General features: G+C 39.2%; 1 long non-coding RNA gene across 1 annotated transcript in view; it reads left to right on the top strand.

The window, feature by feature from the left end:
* Window positions 1–18,921, top strand: part of LOC310762011 — a 104,327-nt gene that overhangs the window by 66,903 nt on the left and 18,503 nt on the right. The gene's annotated exons all lie outside the window — the stretch shown is intronic.

Raw genomic sequence — 18,921 nt, 5'->3', positions numbered from 1 at the left:
CCTTAGGTTGCCTACCCCTGCCTTAGATCATGACCTCTGCTCACTTGTCTGCCTTTGACCTTGCATCTATTTCTGCAGTCAACTCTCTATTGCTGCTTTGTAATTTGATGTTCCACATGGTGCTGGCTCTGTATTGGCCTTTAATCTGGTGTCTGATCTTCAGTTTATCTGGGAACCTGTCTATCACCCCAGCCCTTTGTGCCTCATCTGCTGAACCTTCAGCCTATCTGTGTACATATCCTTGTCCGCCCACACCTGGGCATGGTCTATTCCAAGCCTCAACAGCGGTAGAGCACATACAGTAGAGTTTGGGTTCAATCTCTGGCATCTTCAGTTAAATGAATCAGGCAGCAGGTGATAGGAAGGGCCTCTACCTAAGACTCTGGACAGCTGCTGATGGTCAGAATTTACTGGGTCAGAGTTGCATGGTATATGAAGCAGCTCCTGTGTTCATTCTTCATAGGCAGTATAAACACAATTCCTTGCACATGTTGAAAGATGTCTGGTGAATGTGCAGAATGGCTAGATTTTATGTATGGTATATTCTTCATTCAACTCACACAGACCCCAACATATCTAAACACAAGCATGCTAAATAAGGAGCAGCCTTATTTTACTCAGTTGCTTTCAGAAAAATAATCTTGTTTTAATGCTTCTCTTAATCTGACAGAAGACAGGAAAATCTAAAATACTGCTTGGCACCTTATTCATCTTTTATATATTTATTCCTTTTCGTTCTATTTTATTTTCTTAAGAAGAAAAGGGAAAGGAACATTAGCTCCCTTTAATGTTAATGTAATTGTTCCAAATTGTGGAAATCGCTAATTCTGGAAGAGCTGGACTGAATTTAATAGATCCCACTGGAATTATAATCCAATGATTTGCTGTTCAGAGTATCTCTCAGATATATGCCTTAAAGAATGGAGCATCTCGACTTCCTTATACATAACTGGTAGTTGGTAGCAAAATAACCTTTGGTCACGTACACCTTATGCATATTTTTTATTTATGTAGTTAGTGGATTTCGGGTATTAGTATGTTCTATTGTTAGTTTTTATGCCATTGTTGTATTTTAAATCAACCCTTTGCAAACTTCAAGACTCTTGTAAAAAGCGATGAATAAACTTAGCAATAGTAAACAATTATTTAATAATAAAAAGAATAACAACGCAGATGTTGTAAAATTTGGACAGGCTTTTGTGTAGCTCTGCATTGAATTTTACCACTGATGAAGTTTTAAATATCACAGGGAAAGCAAATGGGAGTGGGGGCAGATAAAGCAGAGCAAAATATTGACTGCTCTGATCTCATACATACACAAGCTGCTTCTGTATTACCCAGTTTCTCCAGAATTGACCTAATTTGTTCCCTGAATTTTTACCAAGGACTCAAGTGTTGCCAAACCATTGCATTCTCACATGGAAAACAATTGCAACACCAACTAGATCAGTGTGGACTGGTAAGACACTACAGTGGTACCTCGGGTTACAGGCGCTTCAGGTTACAGACTCCGCTAACCCAGAAATATTACCTCGGGTTAAGAACTTTGCTTCAGGATGAGAACAGAAATTGTGCCACTGCGGGAGGCCCCATTGTGTTGGCGGGAGGCCCCATTAGCTAAAGTGGTACCTCAGGTTAAGAACAGATTCAGGTTAAGAATGGACCTCCAGAACGAATTAAGTTCTTAACCCAAGGTACCACTGTATTGAGGTATTTGATGGAAGGCATGGCCTGTGAAGCTGGGTAATCTATGAGTCCAAATGAGATTCAGGGAAGTTGATTGAATAATAAAGAAGCACAGCACAAGCAGTAAGCAAAGGACTTGAGAATGTTAGGAGATGATAGATGATGGCAAGGACCAAGAAGAGGTAGGGAAAGCCCTCACATGGATGGGGGAACAGTAAGTGGGTTCCCCCACCCATGTGAGTTATTGCTATGAGGGGAATGGAGTGTCAAGGGAACAATGAGACTTGGGGGCTAAGGGGGGATTTTTTTCATTTTTCATTGTTGCTATTACTGTATTTTGCATTTTCACTAGGAAAATAATTATTTTAACTCACAGTATTCAACCAATCTAACTAATTGAAAATTACTTGAACTTGTTTTAAATAGTTGCAAATTCTTCCAGTTTTAATTAAAATGATAAAACACAGTATTTGCCAGGAGATTAGATCAGCCACACTGCAGCATATTTAAAGCCAAGGGAACCCATTCTAGGTCCTTGAAACCCCATCTAGCATGGTATATAAATATGTATTTAGTTATAAGAAATGCCAATTATTTACCACAGTGACCAAAACAGTTCCTACAGAGTTATTATAGTTTCTGAGTAAATGTATAATTATACTTTTAAAAAATAATGCATTTGCATGTGCTCCCATTGGCTCAGATCTCTTTAGTATGTTTGTATTATCTTGGCTAGTTTTGCTTTTTAAAAAACATAGTTTCCCCATCATTTACTTTCTGATCCATTTTTTTTAAAAGATATTTATTGAGATTTTCCATTTTATACATAACAAAAAGAAAGAGAAAAAAAAGAAAAAAAGAGAGATTAAAAAGGAAAAATATTAAAAACACATAAATTTCATGTCATATTTTCCAATAACATATTTCCTTGACGTCCTCGTACCTCCCCTTCTTGTATTCCAGTTCAAATTATTCATCCAGCAAATCCTTATCTCCTAGCATTACAGCTATAAACCTTATTTTCAATCCATCTTCTTAAATTATTGTAACTTATACTTTTACTTATGTACAAAAAAGAACTATTTTTTTCATATTCTTTTGTATCATTACAGCTAATAACCCCTTAATTTCAATCCAACATCACTCAGTGTTCCTTAATATTACAATATTTTTGCAGATAGTCTTTGAATTTCTTCCATTCTTCTTCTGCCGATTCTTCTCCCTGGTCACGGATTCTGCCAGTCAATTCTGCCAGTCCCATAAAGTCAATCAATTTTGTCTGCCATTCTTCCAGAGTGGGTAGGTCTTGCGTCTTCCAATACTTTGCAATGAGTATTCTTGCTGCTGTTGTAGCATACATAAAAAAAAGTTCTATCCTTTTTTAACACCAATTGGCCGACCATGCCCAGGAGAAAGGCCTCTGGTTTCTTCACAAAGGTATATTTAAATACCTTTTTCAATTCATTATAAATCATTTCCCAGAAAGCCTTAATCCTAGGGCACGTCCACCAAAGGTGAAAAAAAGTACCTTCAGTTTCTTTACATTTCCAACATTTATTATCGGGCAAATGGTAAATTTTTGCAAGCTTGACTGGGGTCATGTACCACCTGTATATCATTTTCATAATATTCTCTCTTAAGGCATTACATGCCGTAAATTTCATACCGGTGGTCCACAACTGTTCCCAGTCAGCAAACATTATGTTATGTCCCACATCTTGTGCCCATTTAATCATAGCAGATTTAACCGTTTCATCCTGAGTATTCCATTTCAGCAGCAAGTTATACATTCTTGATAGTATCTTAGTTTTGGGTTCTAAAAGTTCTGTTTCTAGTTTGGATTTCCCCACCTGGAAGCCAATTTTCTTGTCCAAATTGTAAGCCTCCATTATCTGAAAATAATGAAGCCAGTCTCGCACTTTATCTTTTAGTTTCTCAAAACTCTGCAATTTCAATTTGTCACCTTCTTGTTCCAAAATCTCCCAATATTTTGGCCACTTGGCCTCCATATTGAGCTTTTCTGAGCCTTCGCTTCCATTGATGATAGCCACCTTGGGGTTTTGTTTTCAAATAAGTCTTTATATCTTGTCCAAACATTAAACAATGCTCTTCTGACAATATGATTTTTTTTATGAGCTTTAACCTTGTCATACCACAGATATGCATGCCACCCAAAAACATTGTTAAAACCTTCTAAATCCAAAATGTCTGTGTTCTCAAGAAGTAGCCAATCTTTCAACCAGCAGAACGCTGCTGATTCATAATAAAGTTTGAAGTCTGGCAGGGCAAATCCACCCCTTTCTTTTTCATCGGTTATTATCTTAAATTTTATTCTTGGCTTCTTGCCCTGCCAGACAAATTTAGAAATATCTTTCTGCCACTTCTTGAAACAGTCCATCTTATCCACAATTTGCAATGTTTGAAACAAAAACAACATTCTAGGCAGTACATTCATCTTTATAGCTGCAATTCGACCCATCAAGGAAAGCTTCAAATTTGTCCAAATTTCTAAATCTTTTTTCACTTCCGCCCAACATTTTTCATACCGTAATTTTCGCTCCAAAACACGCACTTTTTTGCTCCTAGAAAGTAAGGGAAAATGCCTGTGCGTGTTATGGAGCGAATGCACGGATCGGAGCCATGGCTGCCATCAGTCAAGCAAAGCGGGAGCCGCTTACACACTCTACGAGGCTCTCGCTTTGCTTGCTTTAAAGCGACCTGGAGCCGGGGAGGAGGGAGGGAAGGAGAGTCATGGCAGCAAAGCCGGCAGCAGCCGCTTACACGGGAGGAGGGACGGAGCTAGCAAAAGTCCGTGCGCTCTCTAAACAGAGCAGTGAGGCTGCAGAGGGATGGCAGGAAAGATAAAATTTAAGCAACCAGCAGCAAAATAAAACCAACCTCGAGCTCTGAGCCAGCGCAGTGAAAACCAGGAAGTAAAAAAAAAGGCTGGGGAGGGCATGAGGGAGAGGGGGAAACTTCGCAAATCCCCGCGTCTCAGCTGATCCGCGGGGACGGAGCAGCTTATTTTCAGGCAGGATAGATTTGAGCATTGTCTGGGTCCTAGTGCCCCTACCTCTTTTTTGTGCTCCATTCTATTGCTGCTGGTGGCTGCTTATATTCAGGCTGCAAGGAGGAGCGCTTTTACACAGCTAATGGCGAATCCCCTGCAATCCAAGTCCTCCTCACTTGCTCAAATCTATTCTGCCTCAAAACAAGGAGCGGAAGGAAAAGGCTGCAAACTGTTAAATGGAAAAAAAACCCAGGCACAGGGCAAATACCTTAAGTATACCTTTAAAGCAACAGTGCTCTTCCCCCCCCCCCTCAGCTCGCAGAAAAGCTCCTTCTCCACACACCCCACGCGTGCTCCTTGTCCCTTGAGTTCTTTTCCTTCCCTCCCCACTTAAAACGTGGTTACAAAGCATGGATCCACATGGATCCTCAGGATTTTTGCATTGGGCTACCCCAAACTCACTGTCAGATCACATGTCTGTGGCCACAGCATGAACCATAAAAATCATACATCCACTGTTTCGTTTAGAATATTTTTTCCTTGTTTTCCTCCTCTAAAAACTACATGCGTGTTATGGTCAGATGCGTGTTATAGAGCGAAAAATACGGTAATTGTCTTTAAACAAGTTCCCATTTTTTGCTGTCATGTTAATCCCAAGGTATTTCACTTTCTTCACAATAGTTAAACCTGTTTCATTCTGAAACTTCCCGCTTTCAATCGGTGTTAAGATTTTCTCCAAAACCTTAGTTTTTGACTTATTCAATTTAAATCCTGCCACTTGACCAAATTCTTGAATTAGTTCTAAAACTCTTTTAGTACTAGATTCTGGCTCCTGTAACGTCAAAACTAGATCATCTGCAAATGCTCTCAGTTTATACTGTTTGGCTCCAACCTGAATACCTTTAACCAACCGGTCCTTTCTAATCATATTCAGCAAGACCTCCAGGACCGAAATAAAAAGCAGTGGGGAAATTGGGCATCCCTGTCGTGTCCCTTTCTCTATCTTAAATTGTTCTGTAACCACATTATTTACAATTAGTTTAGCCTTTTGTTCAGAATATATTGCACCAATACCATTATCAAAACCTTGGCCTACCCCCATACCCTGTAGGTTCTTTTTCATAAAGCTCCAAGAAATATTGTCAAAGGCTTTCTCCGCATCCACAAATACCAGAACTGTTTTAGTGTTTATGTTCACTTCTAGTTTTTCCAAAATATCAATTACGTTCCTCAAGTTGTCAGACAAATCTCTTCCCGGGAGAAAGCCCGCTTGGTCCTTATGAATCTCTTCCATCAGTACTTTTTTCAGTCTCTTAGCCAAGATGTCAGCAAAAATTTTGTAATCCACATTTAGTAAGGATATCGGGCGGTAGTTCTTAAGTTGAGTCTTTTCAGTTTCCGTTTTTGGTATTAGTGTAATATAGGCCTCTTTCCACGATTCTGGTGCCCTTTTCCCTTCCAAGATCTCATTGCAGACTTCCTTCAAAGGTTGTAATAGCCACTCTTTCAGAGATCTATAGTATCTGGAAGTCAGCCCATCCGGTCCTGGAGACTTGCCTAATTGCATATTTTGAATGGCACCTTCTATCTCCTGGTCTGATATTTTACAGTTCAGCATTATTTTACTTTCTTGTGAGATTTTTTGTAATCCATTTGTTTTCAAAAAACAGTCAATGTCCATTTCATTCTGTGGCCCTTGTGCATATAGTTGTTTAAAGTACCTCTGGAAACAGTTTCTAATCTCATTTGGGTTATGTATATCCTTTCCTTCCACTTCCAAATTTGTGATGGTATTTAGCTTTTGTCTTTTTTTCAGTTGCCAAGCCAATAATTTCCCACATTTGTTCGCTGATTCAAATGTCTTCTGTCTCAATTGTTTAATTTTCCATTCTATTTCCTGATTCATCAGTTCCATATATTGTACTTGATAAAATTTTATTTCTCTCAAAATCTCCTGCGACTTTGGCTTTACCCTCAGTTTTTTCTCTCCTTTTATTTTCTCCAAAATTTTATCTTTTTTCTCATTTCGACTTCTCTTCTTTATTGCGTTCTGTTGTATCAAAAACCCTCTCATCACGGCTTTACTTGCGTCCCAGATTACTCTTTTTTCAACCTTTGTTGACATGTTTATCTCAAAATAGTCTTTCAAAGTTTTTTGGGCCTTCCTGTGTACTTCTTCATATCTAAATAGGGCGTCATTCATCCTCCATCTAAAGGTGCTGGTTGTTATTTGCTTCATCTCCATCTTTACAGCATTATGGTCAGAGCAAGTTTTAGGGCAGATTTCCACTTTTTTTATCTTTGGTGCCATTCCTCTAGTAATCCAGATTTGGTCAATTCTAGTCCATGTCATCTTAGCTTCAGAGAAGAAGGTTCCCTCTCTCTCCAGAGGGTTCTTAGTTCTCCAAATGTCAATCAAGTCCATGTTGTCAGTCATTTCAAAGTTTTTGGTAGTCTACCATCTTTAGTTACTACCTGTTTTTGTGCCTTGTCCATATTTGTAGATACAACTCCATTCATGTCCCCTACTTTCTGATCCATTTTTACCTATTGATTTGCTATAGATTCAGTATTTAATTAGCTCATTGATTAATTGAAAATACATTTTCTATCAGCAATATGTATAATAGTGCGAGAACCAGTATTTTTAGTGGAACCAGGAAAAAATTACTTGCTTTTGTTGACACCAAGAAGTGAGATGGGCAGTAGAAAGAAATTCATGCAAATTGAGGTGTTTTTTTTAGCAAATTCTATCCCTAGTTTGGGATTAGAGGGAATGATTCAGCACTTATACCGTACACATCACCAGACACGTTCACGTGCAAGATGCCCCCATGTGCCCATTTGTCTGAAATTATGCAGACTTGATCCACTGTGGAGGGGCTACTATGCCTGAAAATTCCATTCAGTCCATTCCTGTCAAAATGAGTTTGTTATTGTTTAATCGTTTAGTCATGTCTGACTCTTCATGACCCCATGGACCAGACCATGGCAGGCACTCCTGTCTTCCACTGCCTCCCGCAGTTTGGTCAAACTCATGCTGGTAGCTTCAAGAACACTATCCAACCATCTCGTCCTCTGTCGTCCCCTTATCCTTGTGCCCTCCATCTTTCCCAGCATCAGGGTCTTTTCCAGGGAGTCTTCTCTTCTCATGCGGTGGCCAAAGTATTGGAGCCTCAGCTTCATGATCTGTCCTTCCAATGAGCACTCAGGGCTGATTTCCTTCAGGATGGATAGGTTGATCTTTTTGCAGTCCATGGGACTCTCAAGAGTCTCCTCCAGCACCATAATTCAAAAGGAGTTTAGCTGTTTTTAAATTTCTCTATAATAGTGAACAGGGAAACATGACACTTCAGGTTTCCTGAAGCAAAGTTCGGATCTGGAACTGAGATTAAGGCAGCACCCTCCAAAGAGTTCCGAGCCAAAATGGACAGTTTTCTGAATTTGGGTCTGAGCTGAATGTTATGCACACCCTGGATATATAACACCTTGGATAAGCTTAGATACTACAGTCATGAGTGCCTTTCCTACTTTGGTGTTTATCAGCACACTAGCTTAGCAGTTCATTTTAGGCATTCTTCCAGTGCTGCAGTCCTACAGTATCAATCTAGTTCTAGCAAAATCAGTGGGAGGTTCATTAAATTTTTAAATGCTGTTCTCTCCCCCCCCCCCCCCACTTTTTCCTTTTTGGTCAGCCTCTTTCTTTGTCTTGTTTTTTGTTTAAAAAATTCATCTGAAATCTGTCTCATTTAATCTTGGAAAATCCCTTCTTGTTTATTTGTCTTAAATCAATTGCTGCAACTTTATTGCTAGTTTATAAACTTATTTATTTGGGGGAAAACTGAGGTCATTGTTTTTCAAGAAAGAAACTTGTATTCAGTCAGAGATATGTCAACATTTGTTCCAGGCTTCCTGAAGCTGATGGGCATCTCTCTACAAATATTAATGGAAAATTACTTTTGAATTATGTGAGATGGTTGTTTTAAGTGAAATAGGGATGAGGAGTTCATACTTGACATTCTTTTTTACAGCTCCTGGCGCTCTTTTTTTGGAAGGAGTAATTTAGTCCCCCCCCCCCAGATATCTCTTGATGTTTGTTAAGTTTTGTGTATTTTCAGACACACAATACTATGTAGCTGCCAAACTGATATATATCATCTTGACTATTCTTTAATACATTTTAATGCAGTGTTCACTGAGTATGAAGCAACAGAGTACAGCATATTGTTTGTTTGTTTGTTTTGGATTTTATCAGTGTTCACGTAAATGGCAATATTCTTTTAAAGAAATTTAACATGCACAAATGGTCTTGTAAATTCACTGGTTATAAGGCCAGGTTATACTTCTACTCAGAAGTATGTCCCATTGGACTAAATTAGGCATATTCCCAGGTTAGAGAGTATAGTATTGCAGTCATAAGCACTTGAAATGCTCTCAGTAGAATAATTATGACACATACACCATGTAATTTTTTGTTTATTGTCATGATGCTATAGCAGTGGGCTGTTTGGTAGCCTATACTATTGAGGAAACCTTTTAAAAAACATTATTAATGATGTTTATGGCCAATCCAATAAAAGAAGATTTATGAGAGTTTGTGCTGTTAACCCAAGACACAGCATAATCTACAATGGTAATAACAAATCTAGTGAAATAGTGCTAGATAAATTTCAGATGGATTACTTAGGCATTACAAACAAACATAGAGCAGCATTCCCAGTGGCCATCCTGCACCAGGACTCAATATTTATATGATACCTACCTAACCAACGAGGTGAATAGGGCTGGATCTAGGCACACCAAAGAAGCGTTTCAGTTAAACACGTTGTAAATGTAAACAGGGAAAATAGGTAGAGAAAAACAGGACTCCACAGCACCATCTGGTGGCACAATGCTATATAGCTTTTTCTTTACCAATGTAGCTGAGTCCTGGTTATTCTCTTTCCCTCTGATAGTAACCTAGTGATGTGGGAATGAGTAGCAGGTTCCTTGCCATTTGGCACAGGCTATTAGGGATATTCCAATCTGGACAGCACCAGACTCTGTGTGTGCATGTATATGTGTGTGTTTGGAAATGGATGGGGGTTACATTTTAAATTATTTCTCTCCCCCCCCTTTTTAAAAACCCACAACTCCATGCATATTAGGCCACTTATACATCACCAAAAAGAAGGAAATGCATCATCCAATGGGGTATGGGTGAGGAGGGATACAGATTTGCATAAAATTTGCATATGCTCATATATATGTATCATTGTGCATTTAGAACTGATTACTATGGTTTACACCGAAACACAGTACATCTCACCAAGGTGGGGAAGACTGTGAGCAGGTCACCTGTGTGCCTGCTCCATCTGCTGTCCAGATGCTAATTCTTGATAGGCAATTTCACACACTCTGCTTTCTCTTCTTCTAGTTTCTTACCTCTGAAGCAGACGTTGATTGGACAGTCCTGCAAACAGAGATCTGTCCTCTATAAAATGAGATACATGGTCAGCCTAATGCATGTAGTAAGCTAGGAAGAGAAGATTGTTTGTTTGTTTGAGTGACTTCTCTGTGTGAAATGGTCTGGACCTTTCATGCAAAACTGAGCTGGCCACATATTATACCAAAGGTAGATTTGTATGTTCCTGGCAAGCAAGGCTGAACATCTGTTTCTGTTACACTTACTGGGCTCAGGTTTTGAATTTATCTTGTGCCACTGAGATCTATAGGATCATAGGGTTGAGCTGGCGAACAATCTGCCCCTAATGTAGCCAATTCAACCAGCTTTCAAAACAACACTGTAAAATTAATACTGGCAGTCATTTGGCTTTTTAAAAAAAAAGTTTTCACACACACTGTTTTATTTTTGTCTCAGTTTGCAAGAGGGGAAAGCTTACTGTGTCATGATAACTTTGCATTTTTGCCAGTAAAAGAGTAAGATTGGAAAGATAACTGCACATAAACCTTGTTTATCTGCTCTGAAATTATGCACTCACCTTTTATTTATTTTATGGAAAGAAACCCTATATTTTACCTACTTTATGGTGTATGTTTCCTCAACCCTTTTCCCTTCCTGGGTGTGGAAAAATTGAGGTTTTTTAAAATATTGCTAGCATGTGCAGCATTCTTAGGAATAAAAGTTAATAGAAATTCAAAAAATTAAGCCTGTTGCAATTGTTTCAGCAAGTCCTGTGACTCCATGACTCCATCATGATCACAGGTGCCTAACAAAAAGATACTAGTTGTTACAGAATTTAGTGTAAACATGCACAGTGCTCTTTGCATGTTTCTGCTGCTGAATCTCAAAAGACTGGACAACATTTACATGAAGTTACAAAAACAAACAAATATTCTTTGGATATGGGATTGTTCAGGTTTTTGAGAATGAAACTCTGTTATAGATCTCTTTGTGGAAAGCAGGTAACTTTATTGCTTTGACTGTAAGCACCTTCTGTTTAAACCTCAGTGTTTCTATGGCAGGAGTCTGTCAAAGTTCTGCATTCCACTGAGGGCATTTCCAGGCTGTCACTATTTTGGGGTGGGATTTGGTCATATCCCATCTGTGTAATTAAATCTGACCTGAACCCCGGTGAGAATCAAACCCACTTCTCCAAAAGAGTGGGCTTTTTGCAATAAGGAAAATGACAGGAAAATAGATTGGAAAGTGTGGGATAACACTGGCTTGACCCATGGTAATCTGATCTCCCCACAAACAACTCTACCTGAATACTCATTAAATAGCTGATGTCTCTGCAAACAATTCAGGCTGAATGCTAATTAAACAGGTCATCTGGGAGTGACCATAGAGGTAGAATTGAACTGAGCTAACTCGACTTTAGTGGGATTGCTGCTTTAAAGTAGAGACCTGTGTGATTATCCTGCTTTGGTGCTGTGTGAATAATTGTTTTGTAGTATGTCCATAACTTTGTAGTATGTGTATAATTGTTCCCATTTGATGTTTTCTAGGTGTTAGGAAGATAAATGTGAAGCATTCTAATGTAATGCTTAAGTTACATGTATAATGCTAATTGTTTTAATTGTCTTTCTAAGTGTCCCCAAGTGCATAATTACAGCTACTGCAAACTGTTCACCAGAGAACAAAAGCTCTGGCAAACACTCCACCCGCCTTGTAAGTGCATTGCTGGTCACCTGTTAAGCTTGTTATGAAGGGTGTCCCTAAAATATTCCCCTGCAATTTACCTGTCAAACAATGAAAAGCATCCACTCCAAAAACAGCATACATGACTGCTGAGAAAATAAACATTCCTTTGATTAGAAGCCAAATCATCTGAAACGGCTACCACGATAACTTCAGAATCATGAGCTATTTTATTTAAAGTGTGGATGAGAAAGTACACCACATGATCTTGCTCACGCAGATTATGCTTGTGGTAAAAGGTAAAGGTAAAGGGACCCCTGACCATTAGGTCCAGTCGTGACTGACTCTGGGGTTGCGCCGCTCATCTCGCTTTATTGGCCAAGGGAGCCAGCGTACAGCTTCCGGGTCATGTGGCCAGCATGACTAAGCCACTTCTGGTGAACCAGAGCAGTGCACAGAAATGCCGTTTACCTTCCCGCCGGAGCGGTACCTATTTATCTACTTGCACTGCGACGTGCTTTCGAACTGCTAGGTTGGCAGGAGCAGGGACCGAGCAATGGGAGCTCACCCCGTTGCGGGGATTCGAACCGCCGACCTTCTGATTGGCAAGTCCTAGGCTCTGTGGTTTAACCCACAGCGCCACCCGCGTCCCATATGCTTGTGGTAGGGTATATTAATTATTACTTCCAGGGAGAAACACTATCTTTTTAGCATCATCATACTCTTTTTGAGAGCGAATCACTGGGAATATTTCAGGCTGAACGCCTCTTACTATTTATTCCATAGCCCAGGGGTGGGGAATCTGGGTCTTTCTTCAGGCTGATGTACTCTAACTCTCATAAGGCGCAGCCAGCATGGCTAATGATCAGGGAAGATGGGAGGTGCAGCAGAGCAACAGTTAGAGGGCCACAGGTTACCTACCCCTGTTGTAGCTTGTTTTCATATTGTTTTCATATTTATACATAGAATATAGAATATAGAATCAATGCAAACAGAAGCACGAAGCTTAAAAATGGAAGCTGACGATTTTGTAAACTTCCAGTCAATTTTATTAACCTATCTTCAAGTGTCGTTAGCATAGAGAACAAGAACAAAGTATTACATCTGAAGGTATGATGGAGTTAAACTGCTACCAGAAAACAAAATACTTTGAAAAATGTATTAAATTAATTACCGTATATTATACTAATAGTAGGTTCCTTTCAGGCACAGAACAGGGCTATCTATGAATCAGGAAAGTTTTCAAAGATCCATCTCACATTCTGCATGTCACTCATAAACACTATGCATTTTACAAACATAAGGAAATGGGAGAAAGGTGGGTTAGCTTCCAGGTGAGGTTGCACATAAGCAACATATGTGGTCACTTGTTGCTTTGTGCTGGAATCCCAGGGTGGGAGCCAGGAGTTGGAAGCAAGAGTTGGAGTAGGAAGCAAGAGGATTGTAGAGGGAAGCATTCCTTCCCTGCCTTTTGCTTCTACACTGCATATCATGCCCTGTTGAGACTGCTTTGTGGAGAAGCAGTGGCTATAAGGATTTTTGCACACAAAGTGATTCTCGCCTAAGATGTCATGGTAGCACCAGAAAAAATATTGGGGCACAAGGGTTGAGCGACCTTTGTAGAGGCTTGCACCATATGCTAGATTTCTACAGGAGAAATGTGGCCTCAGTGCAGATTGTAGACCAGGCATCCCCAACCTGCGGCCCTACAGATGTTTTGGCCTACAACTCCCATGACCCCTAGCTAATAGGACCAGTGGTCAGGGATGATGGGAATTGTAGTCCAAAACATCTGGAGGGCTGAAGGTTGGGGATGCCTGTTGTAGACTGTCCTGTACTTCACTAATGTTCAGTAGCTGAACGTTACAAGTCTTGAAAAAAAATTTTGTTTTATTGCTCACAAGCAGATCCAAAGCAAGCAAAAGCCTTCTTTACTTGACTGTAAATGTCCACAACTCTTGCCTCTCCCTCCCCATTGCTCCAAGGGCCAGTTACTCATCTTACGGGTGTCCGGGAAGGAGCAATGTAGTGATAGATGCTCTGGAATACCTTCTTCCAGGCAGACTGCACCAAATAGTGTCATTTTGCCATTAAGGAACAAATTTCTAGTGGAAGGAAAGACAGGTGTGCTGCTTTGTTACTCCTTCAGTAGCAGAGTGGGTCTTTGTTTGTTTATTTAAAGTAAAACCAGTGACGGTACCCATCAGCATTTAGCTATGAACCAGGACAGGGTAAAGTAGGTGTTCAGGTGCAGCTTGATGTCCCCCCCCCCACAACCCCCCCTCATACATAAGTGGATATTTCCTTCACAAGTCTCTCACAAAATTAGTTGACAATTTGGAAGAGTGGTTGGGGCTTGGTTGAGACTTTTTCCTCCTTCACACTTTAGTTTCCAGTTAAATCCACACTGTAAGAATGAGGCAACATCGTGTGTACCAATTCTTCCGCTTCTCTCTCAGTTCTGTAGATTGGTGCAGTGCCTTTTAGATGTTAATAAATATTTGAATGGGAAAAGTATTGTTTATTCTTTTTTAAGTTGCCAAAGCTTTCCAAATTTTAGAGCAGCTGTGGTTAATCAATGGCCCTCCTATTTAGACTCCCATTACCATGGGAGCTCCAGGCAGCATGGCCCAATAGTCAGGGATGATGAGAGTTGTCATTTACGAATATCTGGAGGTTAGCTACCCTTGACAGAATAACCAAAGCAGCCTTCCCCGACCTTCCCCAATAACTTCCATAAGTGCATGACATGTGAGAAACTGCTTTTGAATCTGAATGAGTCCTCTGGATTACAAAATTAAAGCCCCATAGCTTGGGTGAAATGTCATTTTGTCATTTGTTTCTTATGGGTTTAAAACCTGCGGTAGTTGTGGTATATGAATTGTTTAAAGTTCATTGCTGCTGTTGAAACACAAATCTTTATGACAACAGGTCTAAAACTGAAGGTTTAAATCTAAACATTTTATATTCTGCTTGATTTATGTGCCTTATATGTTTATATCTCATCCTGGTTTATTGAGAGAATGAGTATTTGCATACCCCTTACTTCTATAGTTGCCCTATCACCTATTTAGCATGCTCTACTTTTGTATGTAGGTACTTTTACCTTATGCTGGCCTGTGGCCATAATGAAGATTTGACTTTGACTTACTTCATGATAACTGTTTAGACTATTGCAGCTGATCAACAACAAATATTATTTTTAGTGATTCTTGCCCATTAGCATGACCTTACCTTTATGGTTTTTCCAAGGTACACTTTGTCAACCTGAATGCTATGGGCAGCTGTCATCTCTTGCTTTATCCCCCTCCCCATATAAACTGTGAGGGAGACCAATTTAAGGATCATATTAAAACAATGAATGACAAAAAACCACAGTGGACCAAATGATTTATATTAGTCTTTCTCTCCAAAGTTTCTGGAATAGCAAGATGGGAGAGAATGGTGAAGCAGCTAAAATATCTCCAGCGGCTATAGCCTGGCTCAGCACTTCAAAAGAATAACAACATTCTAAATTTTGACAGACAAATCCCTTCATGCTACCAAAATGATATGTGACGGGTATTTTCCTTTGCTCTCCTGCGAAACAAGTGCTTTTTACAAGCAAACTGCTAAAGATATTGAAATGTGTTATGAAGGCAGAGACTGTGTGTTGCAAAACTGTCTATGTTCATTTAATTCCTGCTCTAAGAGTTCCAAAGTGAGTAGAAATGTGTTACAATAAGCAGTAAGTGAGATTTGGATGAGAGTTGAAGCAGTTGCTCTAAATGATGTACTGGATCTGCAAGGAAAGGGTTGTATTTCATGGTGACTGACGGAATTAACAAATGTGGTTCATCCCACAGCATCTCTGGTCAGCCTATGGATAAACAGCAGCAAGTATACAAATGGCAGCTCTGCTAAAATGCAGGGTAATATTTACAAACACTGCTGGTACACTTGTAGGCCACATCTCCTACCAAGTTGATGTGCTCTTCTATTCCAGAAGAGGTCCATGGCTTAACTCAGCTATATATTTCTAGGAGTCAGATGCTTCTTCCATTCCAAAATGCTTATATCATCACACATTTTCAATCATGCTATTAAAACCTGGATACAGCTTCTCTTAAAAGAAAAGAAAAGAAAGAAAGAAAGAAAGAAAGAAAGGAAGGAAACGAAGACTTTGTCAGGTCCATTCTCCCAGTGGTACCTCGGTTTATGAACTTAATCCATTCTGGAAGTCCGTTCTCAAACCAAAACCGTTCTTAAACTGAGACACGCTTTTCCTAATGAGGCCTCCTGCTGCTGGTGCCCTTCCACCCTTCAGATTCCGTTCTTAGACTGAGGTAAAGTTCTAAAATCTAGACACTATTTCTGGTCTGGTTTTGCAGAGTTTGTAAACCAAATCGTTCTTAAACAGGACTGTTCTTAAACTGAGGTACCACTGTATATCTTAGGTCTAAACATGATTGAATTTAATACATAATATTAAAGAAAGAAGAAAAGAATGTAACAGGAATAAGAGTGTATATGGTCCAGTTATCTATCTAGTATCCAGTGATCTCTGCTTGGTTCTCTTGGCTGGATACTAAGAATAGATGTATACATCTGCAAAAGTACTGTTAGAATTCTATGGGTCTTCAGCATTAGTGGTACAATGGTTATTCACATAACTATCTTTAAGGTGGAAGAATCTCCATGAGTTTAGTGATTTCCTTACTTTTCCGGACATTGGATCCAGGTTCACATTCAGCAGAATTCTCCTCTTGCTGGAGGAAGCTGAGAGGAGGCAATCTTAACTAGTTCTTCCCTCCCCTTGCAGTGTCCCTTATCCGTTTTGAGGGATTGTGGGACCTAGAGCAATGTGAAAAGTACTGCAGGGGATGGGAAGATGGGAGAATAAGTTAAAAAAAAGAAGCAGCTTTACTCTTCTGCAGAGCCTCCTCAAGATGTTAATGGCTTCCATGAATGGAAGGGCTATATTTTATTTATGGAAGTCACTGTAGATCCAACTCATTGTGTGTAAGTGCTTCCATAATTATCTCCTTATGGTGACATTTTCTTTAAAATGGTGGTATGAAAAGGCCATTTAGTGGTACACCTACTACTTACCTTGGACCCTTTGGGGTGAGAAAAATCAAAGCAGATGGTGAATGGCCACTTGTTTCAGAGAATAGTAGCTCCACATTAAGGATGGTCAGGGACTAAGGAGGTTTAACACACAATTACTGACATAATCCATATGACCCCGTATTAGCTATGAATTTTGAGCCAAAGATGTAACCTTTGCCCAGTGATTGTGCTGTTGAATTTGACCACAATCCAAAACAGATTTGTGGATACAGAAGTAAGCACACTTAGGTCTGCATTGGGTTGTGAACTTTTTTTCCAAACAAAGTGCTGTGCTTTTATGGCTAAGCCTTGAACATGGCTTTGCATGAAAACTTTCACAGAATGCTTCTCTCCCACCTCCTCCTTCCCCAGTAAAAAACAAAGGATAGAGCCCAGGAACTAGGGCAAATACTTTTTTTCTTTTTATTTTGTGTTCTAACAGAATTTTAGTCAAACATTGAGTACGTGAACATATGACAGTTCCTTTACTGTTTCTCGCACAGCTGTTTATAGAAGAGGAATACTTGGGCGGAATGTTTCTAAAGCCAAAAATGGCGGTCTCCAGCCATTTGGAGCCTTTATCTCACATACTCTTCCTTTTCTCATTTGTTTGATTTTATTTAATAATATGACAAAGCATTATAAGAAAATCTTTTCTTTAAGTAGTGTGAATATCAAATAGTACCCATTAATCCCTGAATCATGCTATTCAAAGTGCTTAAATCTACATTAAAAATAGAAGAAGAAAAGTATTCCTGGTGAGACTTAAACAAAAAAAAACCTTAAAAAAAGAGAAACCAAACCTGCTAACACCTACAGCGTAGCTGTGGTCATACTGCAATGCTTTACAGTTACTTCACAACTCAGATCTAAGCTTCAAAAATATAAAAGAAAAGGCCATTGCACTGATTTACCTTTTGTTGGGAATTTGGAGAGTGGAGGGGAAAAGGTCTGAGATTTGGAATCTCATTAAAGGCCATTAAATTCCATCAGTACTTGGCAGGTGTCTATAATAGCCATCTTACATTTTCAAAGAACAAAATGTGCAAAGCTGCTTTGTTGGTCCTGGCAGCTTTATTTGCTTGATGTGATTTATTTGGCACATGCCCAGACTTTTATTTTGGTGGTGGTTGTGGGGAGCACATACTAACAAAATAACATTATTAGAAAAGGACCTGAGTTAACTGTCACAGAAATGAATATTGTTAGGCAAATAAATGTCTATATACATCCTAAAGGCTCTTGAATATGACTTGCAGATGCTTCCTTTCCAGTTACAACATGAGACTGGATATTTCCAGTGTACAGGTTGAAGCCCACAAGCACCTCTAGAATGCAGGTTACAGATTGTTTCACCACATTGCATTTTATCCAAACCAAACTATAACTTGGCAGTCAAACAAAACACACAGTATCTATTATAGCAGCCATTACTGGTCAGCTCTTTAGGAAACTTCCTCCATCTGCGGTGAATTCAATAGTTTCAAATAGTCATTTCCAGCAGTTAAATTGTTGCATTTTGAGTGCAAGACAAACAAAAAGGTCACATTCTGTTCTGGTATAAGTTAATCAGCATTAGAAATGTGCTCCCAAAAGGCTAGTGCCATATGAAAAGCAATCCTACTGTTCCTCCCTCTCATGGTTCTTATGTGAAATGTGACTATTGCATCAGTATGTGTAAATATGGAGATTAATGCTGACTGTGTTAACATTCAGTGAATGAGGTGTTAATTGGCTCCGTTAATGTCTATGACAAACTCTCCTTGAATTCTGTGTGGGCAAAAAAATCAGTCCTGAGGTTTATGCAGAGAATGTTTCCCAGAGCCACGTTCCATGATCCTTCTTTAACTTTTTAAAGATGAAATCATACATTTAAAATAAAACTAGTTTATTTTATTCAATAACATTAACTGTTTCCAACATTTCTGGGTCTGATTTAAATATTACTCTTTTATAAAATATTGATGTTTGTTGGTATTTACTTTTGCAACCTCCTGAGATCTTCTTTAAACAACCTTGGAATTAAAAAAAAAACCTTCTAAATTATTAC

The sequence above is a fragment of the Podarcis filfolensis genome (genome assembly GCF_964270895.1).
Source record: "Podarcis filfolensis genome assembly, chromosome: 4".
NCBI classification, from domain to species: domain Eukaryota; kingdom Metazoa; phylum Chordata; class Lepidosauria; order Squamata; family Lacertidae; genus Podarcis; species Podarcis filfolensis.
Note: the sequence above shows the minus strand (reverse complement) of the source record. Positions and strands in the feature narration are given on the sequence as shown.